The sequence below is a fragment of the Nothoprocta perdicaria genome, unplaced genomic scaffold, assembly GCF_003342845.1.
Source record: "Nothoprocta perdicaria isolate Ctin4 unplaced genomic scaffold, notPer1 scaffold_103, whole genome shotgun sequence".
In the NCBI taxonomy this organism is placed as follows: Eukaryota; Metazoa; Chordata; class Aves; order Tinamiformes; family Tinamidae; genus Nothoprocta; species Nothoprocta perdicaria.
Window position 1 is genome coordinate 962,298 of NW_020454128.1, and position 13,023 is coordinate 975,320.

The 13,023-nt window shown below is 45.3% G+C and overlaps 2 long non-coding RNA genes across 2 annotated transcripts; both read right to left on the reverse strand.

The window, feature by feature from the left end:
- Positions 1-5,244, reverse strand: LOC112951083. Its single transcript, XR_003250134.1, has 3 exons — positions 5,176-5,244; positions 2,309-2,647; positions 1-124 (listed from the first exon to the last, which is right to left on the reverse strand). It is a non-coding gene; the product is annotated as an uncharacterized LOC112951083 (long non-coding RNA).
- A 5,357-nt stretch (positions 5,245-10,601) lies between these two features.
- Positions 10,602-12,510, reverse strand: LOC112951028. Its single transcript, XR_003250125.1, has 3 exons — positions 12,242-12,510; positions 10,886-11,181; positions 10,602-10,756 (listed from the first exon to the last, which is right to left on the reverse strand). It is a non-coding gene; the product is annotated as an uncharacterized LOC112951028 (long non-coding RNA).
- Between the last annotated feature and the right edge of the window lie 513 nt (positions 12,511-13,023).

The window sequence follows — 13,023 nt, forward strand, 5'->3', positions numbered from 1 at the left end:
GTCCCAGCGCTCCTCTGCCTTGGGCTGCTCCTTGCACTGCTGCTTCCTGCTGCTGCCAGCCCCGCTTGAGACACTCATGCTCCCATGTTCATTGATTGGCTTTTGTCTGATTCTGACATCTATCCTGGAAGGGGAGTGATTAATTAATAGGGCTCATTATTTCACAGGAGCTACATCAGCAAGCACCTTTCCCTGCACCTTTGAGTTTTCAGAGTGCAGTTTATCCTTCCAAGGTACCCAAGTGACAGCTGCTTAAAAATCATATATGGATGCCTGGCAGCTCAAACAGGAGACAGCTCCGTGTCGACTACTGCGTTAACAAAAGTAAATGCACTTAACAATTTACCTTTCCCTGGCACGCTATAGAGCTTGTCATTTGTGGGGGAGTAGTGCAGCTGTGAACACACCGGGGTGTTATGCAAAAATAACTTGGGCTCCAACTCTGTTGACAAGAGTTGCTTGGGGGAAGAAAAAAAAATAGTTGAGATTTAATGGCTCAAAGATTAAGGAAGATGCAAGGTGAAAAATAAAAAGAAGTTTATGGAATAATCACTCCTATCCACATCTTATCTGTTCCAGAGAATAAGCCACATCAGCTCTCATAAACTGTCATGCCTGATGGAGTGATTTAAGGTGGCAGCAGAGAAGTACGAAAGAACGTAAAGAGCTGTGAATAATTTGCTGTTTTGGATGGCTGCAGACTGTGCAAGCAGGGACCTGCAGACAAGACGAGCTTGGTTCTGCTGCCAGCAGTGCCCCTACCAGGGAGGTTTCTTCTTCTCTCATCTGGAAGGGTGAGTGCAGACGGAGCAAGCTCAGCGAGGGCTGGCTGAATGCAGTGCATGAGAAATGACATTCCCTTTGCTTACTCCTGTGCAAACTGGAGTCACTGCACTAAGCCAGTGCATCTGGCACACAGGCAGCTCCATTAACGGTCTCTGCCTTAAAGCTTTCATATAATATAAGAGGCTGTTCCCCATTAAATACCAGTAAATGTTCAATAACACACTGAACTCCATCACAGCAGCATTCGGTTCTACTCTGAAGCCAACAGCTGCTAGTGCATGGGCTTGTTAGCAGGATGTCAGGCCTGAATCACTCTCCAGCACTGTCCTCCCATGCAGTCTTGCAGGCTGTCCCCTCAACTTTTAAACCCATTAGCTTGCACCTCACACATCTTTCTGTAAAATACGTTATTCTATAAACGCTACTGCAAATCTTGATGCTTCCCTCAAAGCCATGTAAACACGGTGCATTGACAGGCCAGGAGCACAAAATTATGGGCTCTGTTAGATGACTTCTTCCTCAGCTAATGAGGTGTAAAGCCAACAAGTGCTTTAAAAGGCATCCGAGAGCCCAAAGAGCTTTACAGCAAGAGACACCTGCAAGAATGCTGTGACCTTTATATAGAACATCTCCTTGAGCTCCCCTTGGTCAATAAAGCACCCTGCTAAGGCCATATCCTCCCAATGTCTGCATCGGCTGCCGCCAACCCGTAAACCGACGTCTCCCCCTAATTAAAGTCAACAGAGCTATAATGTCCATTAAGTAAACAATTTCCAGTTCAGCAGCGTGGAGGTGGGCAGAGATGCGTAATACATCACTGGACATGAAGAGGATGGTACAATTCGGGGAGGGGGGAGGAGAGTATCCAAGGGATGTAAAATTAAAAAGCCAAGGCAGAAGAAGCCATCATTTAAATTCACTGGTTTCAATTTTGCAGGGTGCTTCTTAGCTGCTGCTAAATATGCCAAGAGGGGCTGAGAGATAAATGGGTCAAACGTAGCCTTTGTCAGCACTCTTGCATCTCTAAATCTCCAGGACCCTTCCGTTGCTGTAATTGTTTACTGGATTCCCAGACTAAGGGAGGCATTTCCTGCATAAAAAATAGCACCTCTCTTCTTCCTCTAGAGTCTCTTTCTTGGTCAGCAATTGCTGAGGAAGAGTTTTCCTTGTAGACAGCTATTATCTCAACCTAAAATATATACAAATTGCAAAGATATGGAAAAATCCTAACACTGAGGAAGATTCAGCATCCCCTGTGCTGGAAAAAAGGAGGGTGTATAAGAAGTGGATCCTTTATGGAGGAGCCCAACTCCCTACAGCTTCCAGCCCAGGCTGAGCAGAGGCACCCCAGAGAAGATATGTGAGGAGTCTGGTCTTGTCCTTGCACCTCCAGAGCCCACAGGCTCTGGAGAAGGGCTGGGACTTCTCCAGTGCACCCGCTCTCCAGCGCTTAGCTGTGGGGATGCTCAGCGGGGACCAACCGAGCATCCTCGTGCCGAGCAGGAGAGACCATAGCACTCACCTCTTCAGCCCAGGAAAATCCAGCTGCAGGCCTGCGCACAGGAGCTCCTGCCAACCCTTCCTCTTCGTGAGCAGGAGGCTGCAGTGGTCTCGTTCCTGCCTACAGTCCAAGCACCAGGTTACTGGAGTTACTCTGAAAAAGCCACCAGCTGCTCCTGCCCATCACTGCGAGGAAAAGGTTTTGGTTGTTTCACTGCATGGCGCCTCTCGGCAGGTTGCTGATCATTCCAACGTGACATGCATAGGCTGTGGCCCCACGGGTGCCGTGACAACATGGCACCCTCAGCTCCATCAGGAGAGGGAAGCACGGCTGCTGTTTGGTCCAGAAAGCCCTTTGTTTCTGAGAAAAGCACAAAAACAGGACAAAACGAAGCACTAGTACCATTACAATTTAAGCAGTCGGGGCTCTGTCCAGGCTGTAATAAACACTGGTGGGAGAATTTTGGTGCCATAGTTGTAAAACACAGATGTAAGAGTACAAAAAAGCCTGCAGTTGCAGAAGAAAAATATCATGAGAATTGAAGCCAGGAGACTGTGGAAGTTGGAGGGCCTTGGAGTCCGTGAGAAATGACCTGTGCTGCCAGATGTCACCCCCGTTGCCTAACAGAGCAGGCAGCAATTCGGCCTAGTGCTCACGTGAGGACCTGATTGCTCTGCCACTACAGCACTGCCAGGCTGGGGCAAAATAGGTGAAAACTCTTGAATTTGAAAGTTACTATAGGGATAAAGCAGCAGACCAAAGCACACTCCTCCTTGTAACTGCTCCTGTTATCCAAACGTGATTCCTCTATCTTTCAAGTGCTAAAAAGGTCTCCAGATCTAGAAGAGAACAAACAGAAGTTGTTCCACTCCCCCAAGCATCTGCTTCATGCGCTGCTGTTCTCAGCTTGCTTTAAATGACTGTCTCCCGCACTTTTGTTAATTACGTGATTACAGCATCCATTGACAATGAGAAAATTAAAACTCCATGCTGCCTTTCAGACAACAGTTTATTACTCTGCAAAAGAGGCTGAATGCAATTTAGCAAAGCGCTGTGCTGAACAACCGGAATTGTTCTCTTCCACAGGCTTCCTCCTCCACTCCCACTGTTTCCCCAGAGACAGCAGTGTTTGCAGAGGCTTAATAAAGCAGGAAAGAGAGCAGGTGTGAAAGGAAACATCAATTACCATTAGCCCTGACAATCCTGGCCGATCCCACCCATGGAGAAGGAACCATGGCAGTCAATTCTGTATTTCTTGCTCCGCAGATAATTAAGTGCTTTGCTTTTCTGGTAAGGGCAAAGCTGGTAAGGACTTTGGGATGGGGAGGTGGCAGGGATTGCTGTTTATTATGTTCGTGTCACACTTAGGACTCTAGGCACAGACTGAGCTCACAAGTCTGCAGACCATCCCTGGCCTGAAGACCTTGCAACCTAAACACATGGCAGAACTTATGGTTCTGTCTGTACAGCCCATTAGAGGTGAGGAATTAGGGGCTGGATATTCCAAGGTGCTCAGAACAGGTCTTCTACAGGACATTTAGAGGCACAGAACCCCTAGCCCCTTCCAATTAAGAACCAGGTTTTCCAGAGTCCAGGATCCCTCAAGATCCCCAGCATGGGGCATAAATGGCCCTGGTTCCTGGCAATCGGGCTGCAGTGCAGAAGCAGAGTTCTTTACACAGCCAGGCCCAAAGGGAAGCTCAGCTCACACCGCAGAGTCACAGCTGTGTTTTCACTGCTCTAATCCTCTTTCCCTGACTTGGATTATTTCCTTGCTGCAAATTTTACAGGTCCTGCGATATCTAATGGGAGGTATTTATTTCCATTCCTTTGGTCCTTCCCTTATAAGTACAGCAATAATTCAGTGTATCTCATTTTAGGGCAATGAAAGATTACCCTTATTTTCAGCTCCTTTTTGAGTGTTTTATTTCTTTCTTTTTTTTATTGAGCTCTGAACATTAATAATCAGCCCTCATTAACTCAGTTAATTCTTTAAATCCTCATATTCTTCATGCCCAGGACTATAAAGCCAAAGAGGAGGCTAATGAAAGCTAAAGAAATTGTAAGAGCTATTAAAAATCATTTTTTTTTATTTGGTAACCCTGGAGGTGTGTTAATATTCTCATATCACATCTTCACAATGTCATCCTCCCAGAGGAGCTTTGTGGATTTGCTAGACACAGGAGGGCCTCCCTCCTGTGTCTCTGGGAACACTTGTGAAGTGTCACAGTCGCATGGAAGCCCTGCTGTTGCAGGACCTTTTCCCAAAGGCGAGCAAGAGAGACAGGCTTTGCAGCAGCTCATTTCTCTCTTGTCTTTGGACTGACTTCAATCCCTCATCTTGCCTTTCCTTCGGGCAGCACCTTTTGCCAAGGTCTTTTGCCAGGAAAAAAAGCCATCCTTTTGCCAGCAGTCTCCTTCCTCTAACGTAGAGCAAAGAATGGACCTGGAAAAGATCCTCTGGGAGCGGGGCATCTATCAGCTTTTAGTCCCTCTTCTGTGGGGCTGGAATTTAGAATTAGTGTGCAGAAAGGGCCAAAAGACTTTGGGGATGTGGGACTACTGTGGCATTAAGCTCCTTTCCTCCTTGGGCATCTTTGATGCTTCCCACATCAGAGTTCACCTACCAGAGTGATTCTCAAGGGGATTTCTATTGTGCATGCTGGCCAGGTTCCTGCAGGATTCAATTTTAAATCTCCTTTTCAAACAGATAATTAAAACATAATGGTGTTTACATTACAGATGGAGCTGAGAGAAAAATAATAATAGTAGTAATAATCATAATAAACACTACTTTGCCACTCAGGGGAATTTGTCAAATGGCTCTTGGAGAGGCTAGGCACAATTTAATAAGTTTAAAGAAGAGGAATTACACTGAGTGAACTTACTCAATTGTTCACACGCCACTGGTGAGGTGAAGAGAAGCATCCAGCATTGAACCTACAGCAGGACCGAGAGAAAAAAAAAAAAAAAAAAAGCTTTAAAACCCTGTAACTTTTACTGCAGTGGATGTGTAGAATGGAATTGCAGCTCTGTCCAGAAGCTATTCTGAATTAATGGCTTGCTTTTTTTCCAGTCCATTCAAACAAGCTCATTTCATGCAAGATAAATTACAGGACCCTGCCACCCTCACTCCCTGAAGAGAGTGTTTTATAATTCATGGTGTGTGTGTGCAAGGCGACAGGCGGGTGGGTTTTCTGACAGATCCTGTGGCCCACTGACCCACTCTGGGGGCGGCAACACCACCACCAGCTGCAGCAACAAGAGCTGGTCAAGGAAAAGCAGAGGAGCACTGGAAGGAAGCAAAAAGCTTCCAGTGCAGTTGGTGGAAACAACTCCAGGAAAACTAAAGATGACTTGGCTGCAGATGTGCCTTCTAAAACAGGGTCTGCCCCAGCCTTATGCTGTGGGGCAAAGCAAAAGCTGGTTCATTTAGGAGTGGAGTCTAATAGAGGAGAAGTGGCTTGTGCACTGCTAGGACTTTAATCTCATTACAACAGAAACAGAGTCGTGACCTCAGGAGACGAGGAATTCCCCTGGGATTTCTTCTCTATTTTCTGATAGTTTAAAACTGGCTCAATCAACTGACATAGCCCATTGTGAGAGGGAAGAACTTGACCTGCTGCTTCTCTTACTTTGGAGAAGCAACAGCAACTATGGAGCAGACTTCGCCTCTAACAAATCCCTCTTTCTGCCAACACCATTCCTGTTGCTCCAATTACATGTGTTTCATCACCCATTTGGGCCACTTAATTACACTCCTTTTTATTTTGGAAAAAGCTGACAAGTAATTATTTTTGTGATTAACACTCTTGTGCAGCTAATTGTAATTATACCTTATAATCACAGTTATGATCGTCAATTACTCATCTTTGCCTCATTTGAATGTTTTTCTTTATCTGAGTTTCGGGAAGTTGTCTTGACTGACTACACACACATACAACAAACTAGCCTAACTTGCCAAACTTCTGTGCTTTGGGCTTTTTTTGCCTTATTTTTTTTTCTCTCCACAAGAGAAAATGTTGGATGCTGCAGAAATACAGAAGGGACATAGTGGAAAAGCCTGATAGAAAATTCAGGGTTCGTTTCTGCCTCCATCCTTCCCTGTGCTCCCTGGCTAAGAGCTGTAATTCTGTACACTGGGCTGCAGTTCCTGGCAGCCAGAGCACATGCAGAACAGGAGTGAAGCTGCTGCTTTCAAGCTCATTTCCCATTCCCAAAGAATTGGATGAATGAGTAAGGAGGTGAACTCCCAACCTGGAGATTACTGCTGCATTAATAAAGCAACTGTGAGCGAATTGTCTTGGCTGCCCGAGCCAGCCAGGATTATTAAACCAGGCCCCTGATTTAATTAGAGTGCTTAAAACTCATGCTAAAAACAGAAATGCAGCTCTCAGCTAGAACATGGGCCTCAAACAAGAAAGGTCACTGCAGAGGTCACATTTTCCCAGAGGTTATTCAGGATTATTGAATCAAATGGTACAGCAGAATGGGAGGACTGAGCTGATAAGGGGCAGGGAAGCAGAGCTGCTGTCCCTGCACCACAGCTCCGAGCGCTGCCTGAGGCCAGCAGACAAAACATGCTCTTTTCTGCCTGCCCAGCAACTTGTGTGAAACAGACTGAAAGAACAGGGCCTGGATTAAATAAAATAAAAGGCACATGTACCAGAGCTGCCAGCCTCAGTTCAATGCAAGCAGAGGGATCCAAGACAGAACAGGGGCACTGAAATCTCGTGTCCTTAAAGGGCCTCCCTGCAAGGCAGCGGAGCATGTTAGCAGCAGCACTCGGGACACCCCAATGGCAGAAGCTTCTCACCAGGGCCAATTCAATTAGACGCCCCTGGCCTGACCAGGGGAAAAAGGACCTGAAGTAAAGCCTTGTGACTGGCTACGCATTACATACTTCTTACTCTTTACCTCTTAGGCTGAATTTGAACTGTGACTACAGAAGAAAACCACTGCTGCTTTCCGACATGGAGCTTCTTTCCCTTTTGAAGAAAACCAATTTTCAGACTTCAAAGGCTGTGCTTCAACTGCCTTTTCCTGGCCTCAAACTCTGCTGCATGTTTGTCCTCAACTGCCTAAAACCAGGAGTGTGACAGGAAAATACTGCAGCATCCCTCAGCAGCTGCAGCCTCAGCAGCCACAAATCCACATCCTCTGGAATGGCCCAGGCCAGGTGAGAGCACCTTTTTTGTCATGGCAGGCACAGTAATAAGAAGGTACAGACAAATTAAGCTTCAGAAAAGAAAAGTTAAATTATTCTATTGTTATCTGAATAGCTTCCAAATGGACCCATCAAAATAGTTTTGAGAATTGTTTTAATTGATAGCTACAGATTGACAATAAGATAAATAGAGAGATTAGAAACCACCCGTCACACTCCGCTGGGGTTGTAGGAAATTTTCAGCCTCAGCTAATTGTTCCATTTTGCAGTTTTAATTAAGTGCAGCCTCCTGAACTGAACTATTCCAGATAGCGTCTTAGCGTGGGCAAACCCAATGCACTCCCAGTTTCCTGGATAAGCTTTTAACTCACTGTGACCTTCGAGACAGGAGCTGGACATGAGTTTATTTTGGTGGGAAGCACAGAAGATGAGTTACTTTGAGAATACTGACAGTATACTAGTGCAAATATAACAAAGTATGTTTTGTTTAGGCTATCTGGAAAAGGTTTTTTTTTTTTTTTCCCCTCAAAATTCTTGTTGTGAAAGAGTAATTAACCTGCAGGACAATGAGATAGCAGCTAGAACTATATAAAAACAAGGAGCAATCCAAAGAATACAGGAAAAAGATCCCACTCCAGGTAAAAGAGGTCCCCTTGCTCAATTACGTATCTATTTTAATAAATAAAACTCAACAGAAACTGCTGCAAGCCATCTGCTCTCTAACACTGTTTGGTCTTGGGAGTTGGGAAAGAATTTCCCACTTTGCCACTGACCTAATATGATATCCTTAATATATGCAATCCTGCTCCTCCATCTCAGCCTGCTCTGTAACATGACGATAACGGCAAAAGCTCCAAGTTCCAGGGGAAAAAATCTTCTCTTGACTTCCTAACCTTTCAGCCACTGATGCTAAGAAAATATACCTCTTTGGCTGCTTACTGGGCTGGAATACATAGTTGTAAATACTTTTTTTACAGTGATCTGAGATGAAACTCAGGCCTGATACACATTAATGCAGGACCCACGGCACAGACTGTGTCAGGCCAACTAGGCTATGGCTCTGTCTCCAACTGCCTTCAACAGTAAGTGATTTAAAGAGAAGACACGGCCTCGCTGCACACGTGTGGTATGATATAATTGCCAAATCTTGCTATCTTCTTGCTTGACAGCAACAAAAAATGAAAACAAGTGGAGATGTTTGGCTTATCATCTTTGTACTCACGTGTCTGCACAGAAGTTCTCACTCACCAAGGGATGATGATTAAACTGATACCGTCTGCTCCTCCGCAGCTCACAGCTGCCTCCGCTGCTAAGCCAGGCCTGGCTCCGAACTGCTCACAAGAGGAATGTGTCTCCAGACTACATGAGGAGTCTGCAGAGACACGGAGGGAAGCAGCCCCCCACACAGCAGTATTTCCTTGTAACCAGTCAGCAACCAAGGTTGAAAGTCAGGCAGAGGACATAACCGCAGTTAAGAACAAAATACAAGAACTTTACAGGAAAAGCTCCAGGGAACAAGGGCTAGCAGGGAAAGAAGTTTGAGATGTATTGTTTCAGCTGACACACCGAAGTGAGAAATGCAGCCTGGAGCTGACAGGGAGGGAACAAATAGGAAGAGCTCACCCAAACGAAGAGAATTGCAGATTTGGTTGTTACAGTCATCTTTGCCTATTTACTACCAGCAAAGGTAGAAACCTCTGCAAATGAAGATGGACACGGGATACAAGCTGGCAGGCACGCTCGCGTGGAGGGCATTCCAGCACACTAATGTACTCCAAGGAGCCATGAGCTTGTGCTTAATGGGTGAAAAAACACCCTGATCCACAGCTCCTGCTGTCGCTTCAGGTGCCCCTGACAAAGCTGGTGGGTTGCATCTGCCATTCTTCATTCAGAGGATGGCAGGAGCTCTGTATTAGCACAGTAATTTGTGAGGCCGAGTCTGGGGGATGATGAAGGAGTTGCAATGCGTGGCTGCAATGCAACTTTTGGTAGGCATTAAGGGGATTCATCTTAATGGCGCTGTTCAGTCAAATTTTCAACCGTGCCCTTAACTTTAAATAGCAAATAAAAATACAGCAATCAACAGGACTCTTTTGGATATATATGCCCATGGCCATGTATCTGTTTTATAAGACAACTTTTAAGGCACTACTGTAATAGAAAGCTTGAGAAAACTACCCAGAGAAGTGACAACACATTTGCCTTTTGTGCCTGCTTGTTTTAGTGATCAAAGCATTTTGCAGTCCTGCATTAGGTAAAGCAGCACAGGTGATCATGCATATAGAGTTTGTTGAAAATTGAAGTCCTTGCTCCTAAAACCTCTCTCCAGACTCTCACTGGACCAGCGATGCTTCCTGATCACACTAAAATCATAAGCATCTTCCTAAAATTCAGGTTGTATTAAGAGTCTTATCCTTAATCCTTCATCTTGAGTGTATTGATAAGAAAATACCAATTAAGATTCATATTCCCATGCCAGACCGGTCATCAGAGACTAAGCAGATTATGTGATCACTCTCATTTCACTCCCAGGCATGTTAAATAGTTATAACTTTATCTCATTCAAACAGCAACAGCCCATGCCCTCCAGAGGCATTTTGGCCTCTTTACTCTCACCACCACAGGTGGCCATTGACATTCAATCGAAATGCCCTGCAAGGTCTCTCTGTACCTTCAAGAGAAGGACTGCAGAGAGGTGTGGCACCAGGAATTAAGCAGGCTGCCCAGACCAGCATCCCACTGCTTCACTGGAGTCCTCAGGATAGATCCAAGTGCGGATGACAGTATTAATGACCAGCTGCCAGCACCAGCATATGCAGCTCTAGAAGCTATCAAATCTTGACACTGTCTGGGCAGGGGGAAGGGATGACCCTTGTGCTTTTATTTTTTCAGTGCATGTGTGTATTAACCACCTCTAGACTGAGGGTAAAGGTACTGCATTAACCAGTGCATGAACACTACATTTTTCCTGTTGCACTGACATCTCCCATCCCACTTTTCACATCCTCATTAGCCTCCAGCCTTGAAGGATCTTCAGGGACACCTTCCTCCTTAGCACCCAGGGAGGCCATTAACCCCCCGCACGGATCCCGGGACCCGGCACGTGGCTCGTTTGTGAATGGTGGCCTCAGGCTCCTAGCTGCTTGGGCTGCAGCTGCCTCCGTGCAGCACCCAGTAGAATCAGGTTCCCCGGCTCGCTTGGCACTAATGTAATATGAAAAGCAGTCATAAAAAATAACAGCTCCAGGCTCTACAGATGTGGGAAAACTGACTCCAGCTTCAGTTATTGCAAGGCATTATTTCTGCAGAAACAAAAGAGCACAGGGTGTTTTCTGAGCAAGCAAGGCAACACATTCCCTGGCTGCAGAACCTTGCAGCCTGGGTAATTTAAGTCCAGGCTTTCACTTGGCACTAGAAGGGAATGAACTAACCTTTTCCATTTTATTTCTGAAAACTCCAAAGTAATTATCTTTCTATTCTTCTCCCATCCTTTTGCTGCCAAGGGAAAGAAATCAGGACAGAGCTCCTGGGTTTTCTGGATCTTGCAATATTTATCACCTGAAGCTTTCTTCCCAGCAGAAATGGTTGGCAGTGAACCTTTTGTGCCAAGATGGAACTAGCCAGGGAGACTGGAACCGCCCTGCAGGTGGCCCTGAAGGGACCACACCTGTGTTCCCATCTGAGTGGCACTGCCCACATGCCACATTCGCTGCTTCTGAAGAAGGACCTACAAAAGGAAGATGGCAGCAGGAGAAAGGTGAAAGAACAGGCATAAAAAAAAGACCGAGTCAAAGTAGAAGAGGGTATTAGGATTCAGGCCAGCATTGTGTGCAGCCTTCCAAAGCATATGATATATCTAAGGAAGAGGCAGACAGCACATCTGAGTGAAAATTACAGGTGGCTGAATTAATTAGCTTCAAATCCCAACACCCCCAAACATCAGGTGCTGGGATTAGAGACCCAAAGCTAGTTTGCTGCTGAATCCCAAATCTCAAATATTATTTGGAATCAAATTGGAAGTGTTGCAACTGGATTCGTTTAGGGCAGAGGAGAGCTATCTTCTCCCAGGCTCCCTTCAGCTGAGCCAGAAAGACCTTTCTCTTTCCTTCTTCGTAAGAAGACATTAAATCACTGCAGCCTTTCCTATCATTATCTACACTTGCTTCCCTTTGTTCTAAACAAGCTTTCAATTCTCTTCAAATACTCTTGTGCTGAAAAATGGGCAGGCAGAGAAATTCAGCTCATGACAATGGAAATTAGCTTCTTTCCCTCGTCTGTGTTCATGGGACATTATGTACAAGGAATTTAATATCCTTAAATGCTGATAAAACCCTATTGTGTGAAAAACAAAGGCACTGAATGACAGATAGTACCTGATTTTGCACTGAAACACTGAAAACTGCCAAGTTCACTTGATTTTGAGGCAAAGCCACTAAAAGGTCGCCAAAATACCAGTGCAGCCAGATTCAGAGAAGATAATCACAATAGTCCACAGGCATCAGAAGGAATACATTCATTTCCTGCTCCCACTACCTATTCTCTGTGATAAGTTATTTGATCTATGATTCAGTTCTTATCCCTACAAGATGGGAACAATCCTCCTTCAACTAGTGGCAGCACAGCCAGAATAAAGCAGAAGGCAGCTCCGATGCTCAGACGTTACCCTCACTGAAACCTGTGGGGAATCAGAATAGGCTGAAAAGTTCATAGATCTTGCAAAGAACATGACCCACATCTCCTGCTTCACCAGGTGAGGTGCCAGAACCATCCTGCACAGGTCTAATTACCTGCTGGCACAGGAGGCACACAAGTATAACTGGCAGAGCACTTGCTTCATGTGGATGGTGCCAAACAAGCTGGTAAGTTCATTGCAGGCTGTGTTCAGCATCCAGGAGGAGCGCGCTGGGAAACAATTAGTGTTCAGGAGGCTCCCGCGCCGGCTGGGATCAGAGGGCTGGAAGGTATTTGTGTTCATTAGAGCACTGGTAGCCACTCAGGAGCAGAAACGTAGCCATGGCCAAGACGCTCGCTTGAAAAAGGGCTTGATGGCTAGAAAGCCTGAAAGAGCTCAATAAGCAGACAAAAAGAAAGGCAGTTTTGGAACAGAGAAATCAGGCCTTAATAAACCACTGTGGATAGCAATTAATTATTGGTTATGGATCCTTTTTTTCCCTGTTCTTCAGGGCTCTGAAGAGCTGCACAACTCCAGCCAAAGCTAACTGACACTCACTTCCACCTCAGGAGCCACTAGCCTCTCTGTAATAGACACAACACAAATGCAAACTGCTTTGGTTTAAAAATTGAAAAAAAACCCAAAAAAATAAAAAACCGCCACAGATTTTAAAGACTGTTTCCACGAAACCATTATTTTCAAAGAAATAAGTTTTAGAACATAACCTTTGTGTCAAATACAGCTGACCAGTTCTCTCTCGATGCATATTTCCCTCATAATCTGTCTTGATTCTGACAAAGTGACCTTAAGCTGTTATTTGACCCTGATTCAAACTGCTGCCAGGTACTGTAATTCAATTTGTTATGTAACTTTATTCCATCAAAAAATAGATTGAGC